Below are 20,760 nucleotides of genomic sequence, written 5' to 3'. Positions count from 1 at the left end.
TTGGAAAGAAAAAGTGAAAAATCAGCATTGAATTGGGTAATAGTGGTCTGGAAACCACTCTTCACTCACTTTCTGGAACCACTGTCTTCGTAATTCTGTCTAGCCATCTAGGTTTTTGTTGTTGGTTTCCCTTAACTGTGGAATCGTGAGGTGTACGTGACAGAATTTTCTGTGACTATGGAGATGGTAAAGCAACCAAACATTTACTGACCTGCGACTATGCCTCGGAAGTCTCGCAACATGTGTTCCTCCATCCTTGTCCTGCTATTAATGGTCTTGACAAACATTTAAAAATAAACTACACAACACTGCACACTCACTGAATAATGCTTCTTATTTTATGACCAACATTGTAACATGCAGGAGACTCAATATTTGAACCAGAACAGTAGGCTACATCAGTTAACAAACTTTCACGAAGTTCACTGGAGGCAGACTAACATATCTTTACATGACTCTCAAATAGTAACCACAGTGTGCACAAGTTCATAGTTAGGGTCGTACTGATTCATACATAGTAACTGCACATTGTATACATTATTGTAGCAAAATACAAACTGACTGAAAATTGCATGATGAAGTATAGACAAAAAACTAGATGATTAAAATTTCACTGGTAAACCGGGACTTGGTAACTTCACATTACCAAGTGAGGTGGCGTAGTGGTTAGTTCACTGTACTTGCTTGCATTCGGGAGGACAATTGTTCAAACCTGCACCCAGCTTTCTTGTTTTAGATTTTCCGTGATTTTCCTAAATTGCTTCAGGCAGATGCTGGGATGGTTCCTTTGAAAGGGCACGGCCAGTGTCCTTCCCCATGCTTCCCAAATGTGATGGGACTAATGACCTTGCTGTTTGGTCCACTTCCCCAAATCAACCAACCAACCAAGTTGTAAACTTTACATCGTGGGTTGATTGACCAAGGCTTTGCACATGATTATAGATTGTGTAGTATGAAAAATTATAATTTGCTGAAATACAGAGCTACTAAAAGATTCTCAGAATTCACTAGAAATTCTCAAGAAATTGAAATTTTCTAATTAGAATAATTAACAAACCAAAAAGTTATTTTCATGAAAATTTGCATTTTTGGAAACACAATACTCAGGACTATAAAACCTTGGTACTGAATTTTTGAAATAACTATATTTTAAGAGTAGAAAATTGTAGAACACTTAAGTTTGAAATAGGAAAAAATAACTTTTGAAATATGAAGTTTGAGTAAAAAGTAATATATTTGTTGAAAAAGGAGAACGAGTACTTTCAAACAAGCCCTACCAAATTAGAAGCAAACAACTCTTTGCTTAACAAAAATTTCATCTTCCCATATTTTGCATCTAAATCATGACTGTTTCTTTAAATAAAATATTTCTGGGTGAGCTAAGTATACTATTGTTATCAGAAATCAAGAAAATACTTTGCAAAGAATAAAGTCTTGCATCTGCCTGCCTTAATAAGAAATTGGGAGTTTGAGTAATTATTGTGTGGTATATATTATTTACAATGCAAGATGAGAAAACTAATAAAAATTGTCGAGAGTAGTAGAAGAAAAAGTAAGAGTAGTGTCAACATGCTCTCTTAGAAAGTGTTAAGCAATTGTTGCTGCTATCTGTTTATCTTTTGTTGAACACTGGTTTATTTTGTCCCTATTGTGGGAAGCCTTTACAGGATGTAGAGTTTCGTTCATCTTTAATGCAGGGAAAACGCAGAAATCGTCTGTCTCAAACACAATAAATGACTTGTTTTCCTGCACACACACACACACACACACACACACACACACACACACACACACACACACACACACACACACACACACATATGTAGGGACTTCAGAAAGTTAGTTACACAGGCTGTCCCATGCTATGACTGTTGCACAACGTGAGTGGCACATTGTCAAATGAGTATGTATTCAGAATTTCCTGCAGGCATAGTTATGTTGCAGTACGAACAACAGGTGCATCAGTGTGTGGCTGAAATGGTACGACAGATAGAAATTTCTACAAAGTAGAAGTACATGGGGCATTAAGATTCTTATGGGCAAAACATCAAAATTGTCTGCACAGACTCAGTGAAATTCAGATGGTATATGGACCACCCAATGTCATGTCCAGCTAGTGAAATGGTACTAAAAATTTGACCGTAGCCTCACATACGTGTGAGATTGTAACTGGGAAGCCCAGACTTTGTACCATGCTATTTCCATCTTTACAGCAAGCTGAAAGAACACCTGGGAAAGAGATTTTTAAATGGCATTCTCACAGCAGTTCTCAAATGGCTTCATGACCAAGAAGTGTTGAGAAATTGAACAATTTGTTGGACATTCAGATCACAGAGACTTCAAAAAGTGTTAGATATATAACTGAAGTTTAGTGCAGCATCCAGTAAGTTAATCGGCCTGGCGTAATAATGAGTAACTTACTTTTTGAAGTCCCATTGCATTTGCTGGCAATATGCAATGGAAAGATGACCTGCTAATTTCTTATGAAGATTTTTCTTGGCAGTTGATTTCTGTGTGTACAGTGTGTACTTTAACATAATGGAAAATGTTTAGGCAGACAGCTTATTGTGTACACTACAAATTTTTATGGTATCAGCTCAGTGAATGTCATCTCAGTGTTTAGACATACTGTATCTTCATCTGTTATGACTTAATTAAACTCCAATTACGTGATTCACAAAAAAGTCATAGAAAAAAGAAATATATCAGCAATAATTGCATTACACTTCAGTTTCACATACTTAAAAAATTGGTAGCACATTTTGTGAGAGATGCACAGAAATAATCTGACTGTATAATCAAACCTGTTGTCTTCATTTGTAGGCACATGTGCTGATCACTTGCTCAGCCCTTGTTCACTTTTTCGTTTTAAATATCCTGGAACACTTAGAGGCCCAAGTCGAGCACAAAGAGGTGAATGCCAAGTGAACTCCCTGGAAAGCCACTCTTCAGCTGAACAAGTCCTCAGCCTCAAAACAAACATGATGCTGTATGTAGGTCTAAACACTGTTGCTGATGTTTCTTTTGTAGACTTGAAAAAAACATACACGTCCATAGAGCTTGAGGGATTGTTGAATATCTGTAGTGCATTTGGGGTGTGCCTGAAGCTGCTGGCCATAATTAGTCACCTTAACACACGCTAAATCCATGGTGACAATCTTAATGTTTGTCACATTCCTTTGTGATCAAAATAGGACTGTGACAAAATTGTGTTATGTCTGTGCTGTTTTCAAGCAGTGATAAAGAGACATCTACCCCAGTAAACAAAACTAATGAAAAACGGTACATCCTGCTGAGAATAGGAACCAATTTTAAAGGGTTCAAAGTAGACTGTCTAGCTTTTGCTGACAAAAACATCCATCCAAACAATGTACAAACTTCTAAGATTCATATCAGCACATCAAAGAAAATTACTAAACAAACTGGGTTACAGCCTCTCCCATCCCCACTCCTTCCCCTTTCCCAGGAGCTCATAGTTCTTTTGAGAGTGCATGGTTGGTATACATGACACCCTGAGCTCTTGAGGTGCTACTTCCTATTTCTGTACCACATGCCTAACCCTCTAGCGTTTCTCTCCCAGGGACTGTCAACTCTTCTGTCCTCGGTCTGTAGGAGGGCTTCCATGTTGACCCTAAGGTTTCATATTTAAGCTTACTTTCCCACACTTTCTTAATTAACTTAAGTTTGGCCCCCAGAACAGGGTTTGACTGCACCTTTCTTCCCCACAATTTTACAAGAATGCTTGCCATGTGGAGAAATCATCCATTGGGGCACACTCATGGTGTGATTCTGTCTTAAGCAGCTCTTAGAGTAGTTGAATTAGGTGTCTAAAACATGAGAAGGTAGCCAGTCCATTGTCTTGGCGGGGAGGGCATCAGGTACCCCTACAGTACTATTGCTGTAATAATGTAGGAAGTGTATTGTTGGTGTCGGAGCAGCAAACTCCCCATGCAAGCCATGGAGTATGTGGCTCTCAAGTGTGGGGCATAGGAACTCTGAGAAATACCTACCATGCTGGGAAGCCATTGCTGTGGCGAGATGGTGGCCATGAGTTGAGCTGGCTCCAGTTGGAGAGGGTTGCACCATGGCAGATAATCAGAGTGAAGAGGATCGAGCTTTTATACACCACATGCCCTTAACAATCTTGCCGGACAGAATGAATCTGTTCAGTGCTTAAAGGTTTTTCCTTTCGTGGCCACACCACAGGAAGAAAGAAAATTCAAAAGAAATGGTGGACAGTACTGTCCTCAGTGCCTAGTTAATACCCAAACTAATGTAGAGTTCTTTTTGAGTACAAAATGATGGTTTTTCATTGAACATGTTGAACAACAATTTGAGAAAGTATCATCCATTAGCAGAGTGAGAAGTGGCTGCATCCTTATTAAAACAGTGGCACATACTCTTCACAGGCATTGCTCTCCTGCAAGAAGCTACACGACGTCCCTGTCATCACCACCTTCCACAAGAACCTCATCATGAACCAGGCTGTTATTTTTCTTAAAGATCTCGTTTTACAGGTAAATGAAGATCTGCATGCAAAAACGGGATGCCTGTTTTGTTTGCTGTAACCAATGGAGGCCAAAGGACACTGCTGTATTCTGCAGCTTTCATTTTGGCTGTAATATGTTACCTGAAAAGGTCAGAGTATTGATTTACAGCTTTGATATAAAACTGTACTTTCCATATTCCTCACTTCCCACTGTCCTCATGTTGTCTTACATGTTTGCATTTTGGCCATGCTGCACCTATATCTACTTATCTGTAGACTGCAGACGGCCTAGTGTCAGCACAGTAATGTGTCCAACCACCAGTATGTATCATCTTTGGAGAGCAACATTCCCTTTGTTTTTTGAATTGTCCAATGTTAAAGAAAGGAAAAAGATACAGGAATGAAAAACCTTCCACTGCCTTTTGCATCCTGAGGCACACAAAACCTAGTAGAGCTGCCTTGTGGTCTATCAGCCACTGCTTAGTAGAAACAGGTCTATAGATTGCAAGACAACTCTTTCATCCTTTCTCCCTGACACACAGCCACTAACCTCTAGACAGTTAAAACTTTAAAAGGTGAATCAAGATAAAAAGAAGAAAGAAGACGCAAAAGAACAAAGATGGTGGAGGACCTGATCGTCTCAGCTGCACCGGACTGACCCAGTCTGTGGTTTTTCAGCAACCATTCATGAAATTGCTTCTTCTGAATTACCCTCACCAATGTTTGCTTCCACTTCAGATGTTCTTCCAGGAAGTCAGTTTTAATCTATATCCAGCCTGCAGTTGTAATTTGGTTCCTGAACAGATGCTGATTTCTATTGTAATGCCCTCACTCCCAACAGATTTTAGTTTGCCACAGCCCACAAGCAAATTTGTCGGTTGTATAAAGCTGACCACATTCTGCAAAATTATGGCACTGGATACACAAATTAAAAAATTGTGAATATGCTTTGCCCAAATTAAAAGTTACAAATTTTTAAAAAAGTTATCAAGCTCACTAATGTCCAATTGTTTCATAAAATTGCAAATGATTTGATCACTGCAAAGGCATCAACAATAAATATTATTTTCCACGCACTCATGACTTATTTTATAGTTCACAAGTCTGTCAGCACTTCTTGAGTGTTTCTACTCTAATCTGAAGAAAGACACACTGCAGAAAAGATATGAAACCAGGTAAAGGATGTTATCAAACCAAACTCCGAACAGGTCTCGGAAGGCCCAACAGTAAACCGTACCGACCGACCGGTGTGCAATTCTGTCAATAGGCTTCACTGAACGTGTGGTGGAGGGGCACGTGGTCAGCACACGGCTCACCCGGCTGCGGTCAGCTTACGTGACCGGAGCCACTACTCAATCAAGTAGCCCCTCAATTGGCCTCACAAGGGCTGAGTGCACCCCGCCTGCCGACAGCGCTCGGCAGACCACCCGGACGGAGGCTGTCATCACACAATACGAAATTTAAAATCACTGCCATAACGGACAATGCTTCAAAGTTGAAATTAGCTGCCATATGTCTCATGCTTTGCACATTCTTCACAACTCGTTGTGCAATATGTGAGGTAGAAAAGTGTTGAGCTGTCCCATTCCTCAAAGGGAGTCGATATGCATTCAGCAAACATTGTGAAATACAAGGAAATTACAAGCAGAACAAGCACCGCCCAATTACTGCTTAACAGGTGGGAATTCATCAGTTCTGGAGGTGTTTGATGATACCATCAGTCAGCCCTAAGGAAGCCACGAGCCAGCATATCCAACGATTGTCCAACTAGGCAAGTATTTATGAGAGTCATATTTCTGTAGAAGTAGTGATTTCTTACACTTGTATGAATCCAGATAATTGCTATTTCCAACAGTTCACCAGTTGTTCCTGAATTGATTACGAATCCCAGCTACGTTGATGCTCCTTGATCGCAGATTTTCAAAAGGACAAATGTGCACAGAAACAATGAAGTCACTTAGAGATAAATTGGACAAATCTTGTTTATGAATCATAAAATTTCCTTTCTCTTAAACACATGTTGATTGTAAACAGTTATAGATAATTTTATGGGACAGAAAATTGTCAAATGTTTTGTAGTTCTTATACTCAGAAATTCGTTGTATTATTTTTAATTTTTACCGCAAGTGAAGTGTAGGACTTGTTGGAAATTTTAAAACTACGAGGGGCTTAGCGGAAAATGATTAATCCTCTGTTCTTCCTAAGCAGGTTACAATGATGGAAAAATAAAAATACAGTCATGTTGAATTAAAAAGAAAAGGTACTTTCCAGTGAAACAGTGACGAGTAATGGAAAAAGTGTTATTGCCTTCCAGTGAGTGAGTGGTTATGATCCGCTATCAGGAAAGGAATGGTTTTGTCCATCTGTTTCTGACATAACAGGAGATTTAATTTCTTTTATTTCCGTCAATGAGGGTAAATTTTTTTATCCTTGTATTACAGGTTTCGGTTAACAGTGACTATCCAATCTGAGGCAAAACATGGGAAATGAAGCACATCTCCTGGACAGATTACACAGTAAAATGCCACAACAAAAAATTACTTTAATGGGTGTGGAAACGTGCTTAAAATGTGACGAGGCATACCTGTTTTATAACACGTCCTATATAATAAAGCCATAATGGCAACGTCATAAAACCAGCTTGGTATCTTCGAACATATTTAAAATATGGCGTAAACTAGGCCACAGTGCGGGCGGAGTCATATTGTCAGTAGCGCTACTGTTCATAAACTGCAGTACAGTAGCCACATGTTTGTGCTTCACATATTCGTCAACTATAAAACTGCATAGAGCACAATAAATAGTGTCTATAGTGGGCTTGCCAAATGTGTAAGTTATTACAGTGATAAAATGTAACAACTAAAACAGGAATAAAGTTTAATTTAAAATTGTTGGAAGGAAATGGTCAAGTGATGATATGATTATAAGACGCTATTGTGGTCATTTTAAATAAAAATACGTAAAAGAACAAGATTATGTAGCCCCTCTGCGGGTCCGGGGTAAGAATAGGCCCGAGGTCTGCCTCAATACTGGCGCCCCGACTTTCCTCTCGGACTCTACTCATACCTACTCCCACTTGGACCTCTCGATCTGTTCTACCACTCGTGCCCGTCGGTTCGAGTGGTATGTCCTTTCTGACACCTATTCGAGCGACCACTTCCCCTGTGTCGTTCGTCTCCTGCACCACACCCCATCCCCACGTCCTTCGAGCTGGAACATACCGAAAGCTGACTGGGGACTTTACTCCTCCCTGGCGACCTTTCCGGACCACGATTTTCTCAGTTGTGACAGTTAGGTCGAATACCTCACGGCTGTTATCATCAATGCTGCCGAACGTTCCATTCCTCGTACTACCTCTCCTTCACGTCGCGTTTCCGTCCCCTGGTGGAACGAGGCTTGTAGAGACGCTATCCGTGCTCGACGACGTGCTTTACGCACCTTTCGCCGCCATCCTACGTTGGCGAATTGTATTGGATACAAACGACTCCGAGCGCAATGCCGTAGAGTCATCAAAGACTGCAAAAAAGCTTGTTGGGCCTCTTTCACCAGCTCCTTTAACAGTTTTACTCCCTCTTCTGTCGTATGGGGTGGCCTGCGCCGGCTGTCGGGCATTAAGGCCCACTCCTCGGTACCTGGCCTGACCTGACCTTAGGGAATAAGGTCCTCGTTGATCCTGTGGCTGTCTCCAACGCCTTCGGCCGGTTTTTCGCGGCGGTTTCAAGCTCCGCCCATTACCACCCTGCCTTCCTTCCCAGAAGAGGCTCGGCGACCTTCCTTCCACTCGCTGAATCTGGAAACTTATAATGCCCCCTTTACTATGCGGGAACTCGAACGTGCGCTTGCACTGTCCCGGTCCTCTGCTCCAGGGCCAGATGCCATTCACGTTCAGATGCTGGCACACCTTTCTCCGGCGGGCAAAAGCTTCCTTCTTCGTACCTACAATCGCGTCTGGACCGAAGGTCAGGTCCCCATGCGTTGGCGTGACGCCGTCGTTGTTCCTATACCCAAACTCGGGAAGGATAGACACCTTCCTTCTAGTTACCGCCCCATTTCTCTTACAAGCTGTGTCTGTAAGGTGATGGAGCACATGGTTAATGTTCGGTTAGTCTGGATTCCTGAATCTCGACGGCTACTTACCAATGTCCAATGCGGCTTTCGTCGCCGCCGCTCCGCTGTTGACCACCTTGTGACCTTGTCGATATTCATCAGGAACAACTTTTTGCGAAGGCGCCAAACGGTAGCCGTGTTCTTCGATTTGGAGAAGGCTTATGATACCTGTTGGAGACGAGGTATCCTCCGCATTATGCACAGGTGGGGCCTACGCGGTCGCCTGCCCCTTTTATTGATTCCTTTTTAACGGATCGAAAGTTTAGGGTACGTGTGGGTTCCGTATTGTCCCACGTCTTCCTCCAGGAGAACGGAGTGCCTCAGGGCTCCGTCTTGAGCGTAGCCCTTTTTGCCATCGCGATCAATCCAATTATGGATTGCATTCCACCTAATGTCTCAGGCTCTCTTTGTCGATGACTTCGCGATCTACTGCAGTGCCCAGAGAACATGCCTCCTGGAGCGCTGCCTTCAGCGTTGTCTAGACAGCCTATACTCATGGAGCGTGGCAAATGGCTTCCGGTTCTCTGAAGAGAAGACAGTTTGTATCAACTTTTGGCGATATAAAGCGTTCCTTCCGCCATCCTTACATCTCGGTCCCGTTGTTCTCCCATTCGTGGAAACAACTAAGTTTCTAGGGCTCACGTTGGACAGGAAACTGTGTTGGTCTCCGCATGTCTCTTATTTGGCGGCCCATTGTACACGTTCCCTTAATGTCCTCAGACTTCTTAGCGGTTCACCTTGGGGAGCGGATCGCACTGTCCTGCTTCGCTTGTATCGGTCCATAGTCCGATCGAAGCTGGATTATGGGAGCTTCGTCTACTCGTCTGCTCGCCCATCCCTCTTACGCCGTCTCAACTCCATCCACCATCGGGGGTTACGTCTTGCGACCGGAGCCTTCTACACTAGTCCTGTCGAGAGTCTTTATGCTGAAGCTGCCGAATTACCATTGACCTACCGGCGCGACGTACTGCTGTGTCGGTATGCCTGCCGGCTGTTGTCTATGCCCGACCACCCCTCTTACCAGTCCTTCGCCGATTCTCTCGACCGTCAGTACGGGTTGTATGTGTCTGTCCTGCTGCCCCCCGGAGTCCGCTTCCGTCGCCTGCTTCGACAATTGGATTTTGCCCTCCCTACCACCTTCAGAGAGGGTGAGAGCCCGACACCACCTTGGCTCCAGGCTCCGGTTCATATTTATCTCGACGTCAGCTCACTCCCGAAGGAGAGTACTCCGGCTGCAGTGTATTGCTCACGGTTTGTCGAACTTCGTGCTCGACTTGCCGGTCACACCTTTATTTACACCGATGGCTCCAAAACTGACGATGGTGTCGGCTGTGCCTTTGTCGTCGGGGCCGCCACCTTTAAATACCAGCTCCTCGACCAATGTTCCAGCTTTACGGCCGAGCTTTTTGCTCTCCATCAGGCCGTTCAGTATGCCCGCCGCCACCGCCATTTATCGTATGTACTCTGCTCTGACTCACTCAGTGCTCTTCAGAGCCTTGGAGCTCCCTATCCGGTCCATCCCTTGGTTCAACGGATACAGCAGTCCCTCCATTCTTTCGCTGATAATGGTTCTCCTGTCAGCTTTCTGTGGGTTCCCGGACGTGTAGGAGTGCCTGGGAATGAGGCTGCGGATGCTGCAGCCAAGGCTGCAGTCCTCCTGCCTCGGCCAGCCTCCCATTGTCCCGTCGTCTGACGTTCGTGGGGATGTTTGTAAGAGGCTTGTGTCGTTGTGGTGGGATGCTTGGTCATCCCTCCAAGGAAACAAGCTCCGGGCAGTAAAACCGCTCCCAACTGCTTGGACAACCTCCTCCCGACCATCTCGGCGAGAGGAGGTCCTTCTGACCAGGTTGCGGGTTGGGCATTGCCGGTTTAGCCACCGCTACCTGCTCTCCGGTGACCCAGCCCCGCAGTGCCCTTGTGGTCAGGCGTTAACAGTGCGCCATGTTCTATTGTCGTGTCCCCGCTTTAGTCAATCTCGTGTTGTCCTGTCCCTGCCATCTACTTTACCGGATATTTTAGCTTATGACGCTCGAGCAGCTGCTCGTGTTCTGCGTTTTATAACTTTGACTGGCTTGTCCAAAGACATCTAACCTTTTTACTTATTTTGTCTGCATCTTTGTCAGGTCTTTCTGGTGTCCCCCCCTCCCCTTGAGTTTTACTGGATTCTATGTGCTCTAACAACAGTGACTGGGCGCTAATGACCTCAGTAGTTGAGCGCCCTTAAACCCCACCAAAAAAAAGATTATGTAGCTAATAAAAGTATAAAATATTGTAACAGTCATTTCTTGTCAATGACATGCACATAAAACGGAGAAGGACAATGAAACGCGAGAGTAAAACAAAAACGTAAGAAAATGGAGCAATTATGTGTTGCACTCTATACTATGTAATGACAGCGCAAGATAAACATACGAGGAGCGTTCAGTAATTTATCTAAACAGTGTCTAATAAAGCAAAGATGGAATTGGGTACAAAATCGCGTTGTCCACTAAGCAATTTTAGTGGCTCCTGTTTTTCACTTTATATAGTTCAAGGTCTTCCACTAAATCGAGAGCATGAACTTTCTGCGCTCTGTCGGGAATACATGCTTTCTTTAATGCACCCTATAGTATGGCCAGTTTCTGCTAAGTGTAACCCAAAGGCAGTATTGCTGGCTGTAAACACTCCTTAAACCTTACATTAAAAGAGCGATCGGTTGGCCGATAGAATACTTATCGCAGTTATTGCCTCGATTCTGTATACACCACAGCCGTTAAATGAAACTTCCTTGCAGATTAAAACTGTGTGCCCGACAGAGACTCGAACTCGGGACCTTTGCCTTTCGCGGGCAAGTGCTCTGCCAACTGAGCTACCCAAGTACGACTCACGCCCCGTCCTCACAGCTTTACTTCTGCCAGTACCTCGTCTCCTACCTTTGGAAGTTCGGAAGGTAGGAGACGACTGTGAGTACCGGGCGTGAGTCGTGCTTCGGTAGCTCAGATGGTAGAGCACTTGCCCGCGGAAGGCAAAGGTCCGAGTTCGAGTCTCGGTCGGGCACACAGTTTTTATCTGCCAGGAAGTTTCAAATCAGGGCACACTCCGCTGCAGAGTGAAAATCTCATTCTGGATATTACGTTCTGTTCGTACAGTAAGCTGGGTTCTTTCTGTTTTAGAATAATGTAAACACCAAATGTTTAAATGTTAATACAAACAGATGTGCTTACGTGAGAAATTGATATTTCGTTAAGTTTCATTTCGAATTTTTATATGATTATTTTACTGCGTCACACCCGTAAAACGGAAACGATACGTTTCCGGATATGGTTTCCTATTCAAAATATCATGTACTCACTCACGTATAAAAGTCGTAGAAGTTTGAAGTTTGCAACGGGAATTTCCAAACTCCAGGTATATGAAGCTACTGCATTGGCAGTCTGCAATTCTTTGCAGACAACGACGTAATAGATGTTAATAGAGACCCAAGTGACAAGTTCCAGACTGATTTGCGTAAGAAGATAGACTGCTCACAAATTCTTCTTAGTGAATATGAAAAGAAATCGCGTGAAACAATGAGTGTTAAACTTCCCCAACTTGAAATCGAGATTCACAAACAAGGAAATACGATTCGCCCGTACGTACAATGTCACTATTCTACAAACTAAATAAGTTTAACAACAAACTTCAATTGGTTTACACATTTACTGTTTTGGGGTTAAAACAGTTCTGAGCTAGCAAATGCAATCGAGGACATACAGATACATACCATATAATGGAAAAGCGGCATCCCTGGGCGTAAAAAACCTCTACAGTAATGTCCCAGTAAAAGAAACTGTTGAAATTATCAGACGAAATCTGCTAACGGACGATAAGATTAGCACTGCAGAATGTACAGAACAAATTGAATTACTAGAGGTTGTTTTAGCTTAGTTTTTTCACTTTCAGCGGCAAAATATACGATCGAAAAGATGGTCTTGGGATGGGTAATAGTCTGGCTGGCACTTTAGCAGATACTTTTGTAAATGATTTAGAACGTAAATTTTTTGCTAAGTATTCACAGCTTCAAGAAAAAACTATTTACTATAAACGTTACGTCGACGATATTTTATTACTGTTAGACAGTGACAACAATGAGGTTAACACATTTGCCCAAGCAATAGGCGGTACTCACTCAAAAATAATTTCTGCTACGGAGCAGAGAAAGAGAACTCCATTAATTACGTAGACCAACTATTAATAAAGTTGACAACCACCATAAATTTTCCGTTTTCAGTAATCCCACATGCACATCGATCATCAATACCTGTTCATGCCATTCTCCATATCAGTGGTGCACCGGCTCTTTCAGTGCTGGATACAAGATTTTGGTTTGGAAGGGCTTAACCCAGCTGAGGGTAGGTTTTATCAAGGTAAGCACTAAAACACACAAAAATTTATTTTGCTCACTTAACGCATAGCGAATATCCTCAGATAACCTTTTCTGAATTGTTCAGTGACTTCGACAGATGTTACGCTGTCATCATACGTGGGTAAATATACATGGCAGCCAAACCGTTCAACCTGTCTTCCGTCATTGTCATACGAAGGTATGATTTTATTAGTTTTTGCGAACACAAGCTGCGCTCCATACGAAAAGTGAATACTGGTATTGTAGAGAGAATTTGTAAAGTAATTTTTATATTTGGGACAAACTCATTCGTCTCTTAATGCGACCCTGCTGGCTGCTGTTTGAGGGAGATGTTTGTCATTCCAAAGCTCCTTCCTAAGAATTATTTCCCCAGATAAAGAGGATGAGGCAAGTCGCTGCTTGTAAACAGGTGCAGCTGCCAATAAAGAGTTCAGATTTTCTGTTTTTACGATGTCACTTGGTATAAGGGCGACCAGGTCGAGAAATGAAAAATGCTATGCTCTCAAAAGCACTCTCTATGAAAGGAAGGAATAAATTCAGTCTGAAACAAAACACGACATAAATCATTCTCGAGCTCGAAAGACCATAACAGAAAAGAGAGAAGTGCTGCATCAAGCAAAAAGCGTGTGTATGTACTAAAGGTATATTTTTACTTGTATTCCGTAGCACCAGGAGATTCTATATTTCAGCGATGAGCTGAACGTTGTCAGTTCTGGATGCCTGCGCTGGGATATCCAAAGGTTCTGCATTACTGTATGCCTCTTTGAAAATTTCTTCGTATTTGGTTGCTCTGTACCTGTCCAGTGTTCTTATTACATTGTCTGCCTAATTTTAATTTAAACTCAGACATAGAATTGGAGAACTTGCTATTCACTTTAGTTTCTATGTGTACTCCCCATCTGAAGCGATGCTAGCGTCCCAAGCGGCTAGCCTTTAGTAACAGAAGAATGGCATGATATATAAGGAGAACTTGCAATTTTTAATGCTGTTACTTCCATATTCCTTGTCACTAAACGTGCTGTTGAATTTTCCAATACGAATAGGAAAAGGGTAGTTAAAGTAATATCCCATCTCTGTCAGTGCAGTGTAACTGATGTGGAACATCAAGAAATATTGGCACTGCATTAAACACTAATTTCTTCCTGTCTGAATTCATTAACTAGCATGCCTCAAAATGGAGAGCACAAGTCCGAATATTCTTTTAGAGATACAGCGTTTCCTTCTTCAAAAGGCCGACGTTCTTGTAATTCTAAGCCAGTTCTTGCTCCTTGGAGTGAAAATAAAAACATTTCTTTGTAAAAACAAAACGCATGCGTATTGGATAACAACATTTTCACACCATGCATTAAATATTATAATTATCTTTTCGTTTGTACCCACATAATGTAATCCAAAACGTTTCCTTGCTTTCATTAACTTCTTATGGCACGCTAATTTTAAGTTTATCTGTTTATACACGACCATAGTAACTACTTGCAAATATGCGTATTCTTACCTCAATCTAGCAGGTAACCGCAAAAATATACCGGTATATAGGCATAAACTTTTTTTGTGAAATTGAAGTGTAAAACTAAGTAGGCCCTATTCAAAAAAAGTTGTCGATTGCCTACCTGCGCTCGGGAAACGTCCAGACGTTTTTTAAAGTAGATTATATTTTTCATTGGTGCTATAATTTATAGCGCCACAATAAGCTCCGAAATACGACCGCATTTTGAATATGTTCCTTCTTTCCATATACACATACACAATCGTTTTGCAGTATGTTACTTTTATACAGGCCAGCCGCTTGGCAGCGCTGCAGTGGCAAAGTTGCAGAAAATCTCTGGCGTTTCGTGACAGTGTTATTCTGATGCAGCAGGAGTCAAATTAGCTGCAGACGGAAAGCATGTCAACTCTTCATTGTTTGTGGTTTTTTCTATATCTAAATACCTGATACATGTAATGATTCGTCCTGTGCCACGGCGTCGGTTGTTTCGTCAGCAAGCATATCACATGTTTTGCTCAGATATATGACATTTTTCAGTGCTGTCTCAAAATGTTCGTGGAGGGATGAATCAACTGAGTCAATGCGAAATTTTAAAAGTACTTGAAATTTTCCTTGGCCAGTTCTCGACCACTTAGTGTGATCGTCTTTACTGTAGTAATCAACTGCTCTCAATTTAACTTGATCATTTCCAGTTTCGATTAAAATATTGACAGCCTTTTCAGGTTTTCTATATGAACTTTCGTATTGTGTACTTTTTAACACCACTTTGTGGTAAGTGGTAAGGTAGTTGTTTTTTAAGATTACTGGTGCTTTTTTGTATGTGGAAACTGGACGGGTGACTAAAGGTCCTGGAACCACAGAATGCTTCCCCCACTATCTGGACCAGAAAATAATACGTAAGGCAAACTATGCACTATTTTGTTGTTGGGTATAGACTAGCTGATAGTATTCCTGTAGCCAATCAGATCGGAAATTTCTTTGCCCACCCTCTGTCTGTTATGGCTATTCATAATTAAGAGTTGGTTCTGAATACTCCGTCAGATGTTTATCCTTTTGTCGTCACTGAGTACTTTTCCTATTACATAAGAAATATGAAACACTTTTCATCGCAAGTAGTGGATGCACTAGCCACTCCGACTTGCTGTGATTCTGGTCCCGTAAGAATAACAAACAAAAACCATAATTTGTACACGAAATAGAGACTCCTATATAATAGCTCTTCGCAACAGCTCTACAGGATTGTTTAAAAATAGTCAATAATCCTTTAAGGGGTTCAAATAACAATCTTCAATTAGTGTGAACAGCTTTATTATATTATAAAACGAACTTCTAAATCTCCAAACTAAAAAATCGACTATTCTCTATAAGTTACATATTTACTAAGTTACTCGGCCAGAGTGTATGAAACTTTTTTTTTCTTAGCGATTTCGAAGACGCTCTCGCAGTACAAGTTGCTGTTATTCATGAACACCGGGATTTTATCTGCCTCGTGATGACTGGGTGTTGTGTGACGTCCTTAGGTTAGGTTAGGGTTGGGTTGTTTGGGGAAGGAGACCAGACAGCGAGGTCATCGGTCTCATTGGATTAGGCAAGGAAGGGTAAGGAAGTCGGCCGTGCCCTTTCATAGGAACCATCCCGGCATTTGCCTGGAGTGATTTAGGGAAATCACGGAAAACCTAAATCAGGATGGCCGGACGCGGGATTGAACCGTCGTCCTCCCGAATGCGAGTCCAGTGGGTTAGGTTAGGTTAGGTTTAAGTAGTTCTAAGTTCTAGAGGACTGATGACCATAGATGGTAAGTCCCATAGTGCTCAGAGCCATTTGATCCATGAACACCATTGACCCATTGAAGGATTATTGATCAATTTTGGGTAAATAACGCGGTATAAAACCACGAAATTCACATCGGCGGGGGCGCGAAAAAACTAGTCTAAGAAGAAATCAAAACCGAACAAACCTGTCAATTAAGATTGTATTAGGTTATTTACGTTAAATATTACATCACGCCGTCCCTTGTAGGGCAGGCAGAGAGGGTAGAGTGCGCAGAGTCCAGTTCATAGCCACCCACGCCACACCGACCTATAGGTCGACGAATTCAAGCGAATAAAAAAGTCAAACTCGACTAATCTTGTTGTTCTTTACATTTCTACCTCATTTTTTCAAAATTTGACAAAAGCAAAGATGACGCTACAATAACAAAAATACCTTAATAGCGCATTCTAGTGTGTGAGGTTGATCAAACCATAATCAAAGACCTAAGTGTACAACAGCGCGGCGTGCGCACTCCTAAACAATTCTCTATCTCAAGTGTGGGTGAGGCTGCATCTCGAATAAGTCCGTTCATGGATTAAAAACTCATCACGTGAACACCTTCCTCTAGAAATTTAAAATAAGAAAGTATACTGCAGGTGCCTCAAATGCATTAACTAAGAATAAGTGATGCGTAGTATATAAAGTTTGAGAATTACCGCGGTTGGACACACAGACGTTTGGGGGGGGGGGGGGGGGCGGAGGAGGGGGGTGTCATGAGCACCTTAGCTCCTCTCTCCAGCCTTTAGAATCCCTACTGCGTTCTTTTCTTTACCTTTGGCAGGCAACTAAACACATAAGGAACTCGATATTTTAAAGTAGATTGCAGTAGCCGATGGTTTTTCTGTAAATGATGTTTGTGCCCGTGCAGTAGGCCTAAGAAACAAAAAACAAACAAGATGAACGCACATTCGGCCAGAAAACACTATTAAGAAAGAAGGAATGAAAACTATCCCAGTGCAATTCACGGTAATACGTCCCCTCAAATACAGAAATACTTTCAGAAAACCTAAAGTGAGATGCGGTTTTCAAGGAAACACCACCCTGTAACTTCGCGTGAAACATTAAGTTGAGAAGTGCACATGATAAATTTAACGGCTGTGGTGTATACAGAATTGAGTGCAATAATTGTGATAAGTATTCTATCGGCCAACCGATCGCTCTTTTAATGTAGGGTTAAGGAGTATTTACAGCCTACAATACTGCCTTATTATAGAGAGCATTGAGACAGGTATGCGCATTCTCCAAAGAGCGCAAAAAGGCCGTGCTCTCGATTTATTGCAAGACCTTGAAATTTATAAAGTGAAAAAGCAGGAGCCACCAAAATTGCTCAATGGACAGCGCGATTTTGTACTCAATGCCTTCTTTGCTTTATTAGACAATGTTTTAGATAAATTATTGAACGCTCCTCGTATGTTTATTTTTCGCTGTCATTACATAGTATAGAGTGCTGCATTTTCTCAAGTTTTTGTTTTACTCTCGCGTTTCATTGTTCCATCTCTGTTTTATAGGCTTACGCATTTCATTTACAAGAAGTGACAATATTTTATACTTTCCTTGGAACGGCGTGTCACAGGCTACGTGGCGGCGAAGATCCTTTGATTTCTCGCTTGTGCTGCATTCTGGCGGTTACGACGTGAGATGTCGCCGACTTCTTTCCCTAGTTACTCTGTAAACTTTATATTATTTTATTAGCTCTATAAGCTTGTTCTTGTGTATGTTATTTTTTATCTAAAATGACCACAAAAGCACCTTAGAATCACATATTATCACTTGACCATTTCCATCTAACAACTGTAACTTTATTCGTGTGTTAGTTATTACAGTTTATCACTGTAATAACTTATAAAAAGAGCTCTGAGCACTATGGGACTTAACTGCTGTGGTCATCAGTCCCCTAGAACTTAGAACTACTTAAACCTAACTAACCTAAGGACATCACACACATCCATGCCCGAGGCAGGATTCGAACCTGCAACCGTAGGTAATAACTTATACATTCGGCAAGCCCGTCATAGACTTCACCTATTGTACTCATTTGTTGCATTCTGTACAGTTTAATTAACGAATATGTGTAACTTTCAGTAGCGACATCTAACGAGCTTATGGCCCAAACACATGTGGCTACTGTACTGCAGTTCATCAATATCGCATCGTCAGTCGCGCGCCCGTCACAGTAGAGAGCGGACGTACTGCTGCTGCCGCTCCACCGTGATGAGCTCGTGGATGCGACGTGGCGAGCATTTGCCAAAGACTGAGGTTGCGCGTGCTCCCGAGCAGGTTTCATCCAGCCTCCCACGTACGACGACAGGACAGTAATTGGGTATGGCAGACCGTCGTCAGGCAGAGCTTTTTCCGTCGGCAGCCCCGTCTGTCCCGCCAGCTACATCGACCAAGCCTCCCTCGGACTTCGAGTGGAGGACTCCTCCGATGTCGAGATTCGAGGGAGAGGGCTCCTCCGATGGCGAGATTAGAGGTAGAGGACTCGTGGCGGGCGGACGCTGTGCTGCCGGTCGCTGTTCTTCGAGCGCTCTACACTTACCGTAGCACAACGCAACATAATTGTGTGCGAAAGCGCATGCTTTGCGTGTGCGCAGTAAATTTGTTGTGGTAAGACCTAGGCGTGGTCCCTTTGTGGCGCAGCTGCTGCCGGACTACTGGCAGTGCGGAGGTCGCGGGGGTCAGGCTGTTTTCGTTTTGAGCCGTTTGATCTGCTACCGACGTGTCTATCAGAAACTGCCGCAGGGCACCCTCCCTGCTCCTCTAAGAGTAGGGAAATTCCTACACCGGGGCCCGTGGTATCACCTGGATACCCGTATGTAGTCTATGCTAGAGCTGGTGCTGTTCAGGGAAACTTAAAGGTCCCAACAAATGAACAACCAGAGCCACTTGGCAGTGTCGATCTGACTTCCGAAACCGCTACTGCAACCACATTGGGTAAACCCAAAGCCCCAGTCCGCTGCGGCGCCCAGTCTCTGGGCTCCCGCAGCCATCCTACCATAAACATTACTAGAGCAAAATCACGCAAACAGACGTAGACGAGATGCCAGCGACGAAGCGTGTAGCCCCTAGCCGGCTCGCTTCGGAGTATTCCACTACCGATGACATACAGCTGGGTGAGGAGGCTGTAGTCGTCAGCATCCCCACCTCCAACACCTTTGTCCCGGTTTCAACCCCAGAAGCGGATGAAAATGTGGCGAAGAGAGATCAACCCTCCTCATCAGGGTCCCACCCAAAACAAAAGAGGGAAAACATACCCCCCCCCCTCCCATCATTGCCACAATCCAAAATGGCACTATGAAAATGATTGCACCGATGTTAAAAGGTGGCCTCAGCACCTCATGTAGAGGCACATCGGGAAAATTTCAGGCCTCCACACCTCCCAGATATAGGACGATAAAAGATTATTTCCAGAGGAACAGCATTCTCCGCCACACTTCTGCAGCAACAGAGCGAGACTCATTCAAGGCGGTGATTAAATGCTCCCCCGCAGCACCGACCCAGCATAAATCAAGGCAAACCTCATCTTTCGTAAGTTAAAAAAAAGCGCGCATCCATCAAAGTCATACTACACCCTAACCAGAAGAACCGCGATCAAACACATGTTGCATTGCGGCGTAACCATTGAAAAATTTCTGTCCTAACTGGCCTGATTAAAATCCTAGCACTAATAATCCTTTCACCCCTTCTGTCAGTTCTTTACAGAAAACATCTTTATGCCTGAACAGTTTGGATTATGCACTGAGCATTCCACTATAAAACAATTCCTTCGCTTGGTAGAACACATTTGTCTGGCCAGGGTAAGGAGCAGTGTTCCTGGACGTAGAAAAAGCAGTTGACCGCAGCTAGCACGATGGCCTAATCTACAAACTAGATCAGATAGGCTGCCCAGTTCACATAATCTTAGTCATTGACTCCTTCCTTACACGACGTCAGTTCTTCGTAAGGAATGGAGACAAGTCCAGCCAGATACGACAGATTGCGGCAGTAATCCTGCAAGGTTCGGTGTTAGGTCCTGTCTTTTATACCATATGTCGTCCCTAGGCAGATTGGCAGAGAGATTTCGCTCGATGCGGATGACACCGCCATATGCAGAAGCAGTCACAGCCTTCTCCTTACATGCCACCACCTCCAGCAACATGTCAATAAGATAATGCAGTGGTGCAACCGCTGGAAAATAAAGATCAATCCTACCAAGTGCCAGGCGATCTATTTCAACCCAACAATCAAGCTCCCTGATCAACTCATCATTTACAGCAGTGAGTTAACTTGGAGATATTCAGTTATTTACCTGGGCCTCGAAATAGATCGACGCCTAACATCGAACAGGCACCGCACCATAGCAGAATACAAAGGCTGCGCCCACTTTTGTAGGTTATATCTCCTGTTGAAACGTGACGGAATAACCATTCAGTGCAAACTCCTCGTTTGGTCTGTGGCGTCAGGCACAGCACTATCCTGGCTGCAGTGTCTCCAGAACAAAGT

At 43.1% G+C, this 20,760-nt stretch overlaps 1 protein-coding gene across 1 annotated transcript in view; it reads left to right on the top strand.

Moving 5' to 3' along the window:
- LOC124722873 (DCN1-like protein 4) overlaps positions 1-20,760 on the top strand; it is a 146,558-nt gene that overhangs the window by 7,765 nt on the left and 118,033 nt on the right. The window lies entirely within an intron of this gene.

This window comes from Schistocerca piceifrons, chromosome X, assembly GCF_021461385.2.
Source record: "Schistocerca piceifrons isolate TAMUIC-IGC-003096 chromosome X, iqSchPice1.1, whole genome shotgun sequence".
Lineage (NCBI taxonomy): Eukaryota > Metazoa > Arthropoda > Insecta > Orthoptera > Acrididae > Schistocerca > Schistocerca piceifrons.
Note: the sequence above shows the minus strand (reverse complement) of the source record. Positions and strands in the feature narration are given on the sequence as shown.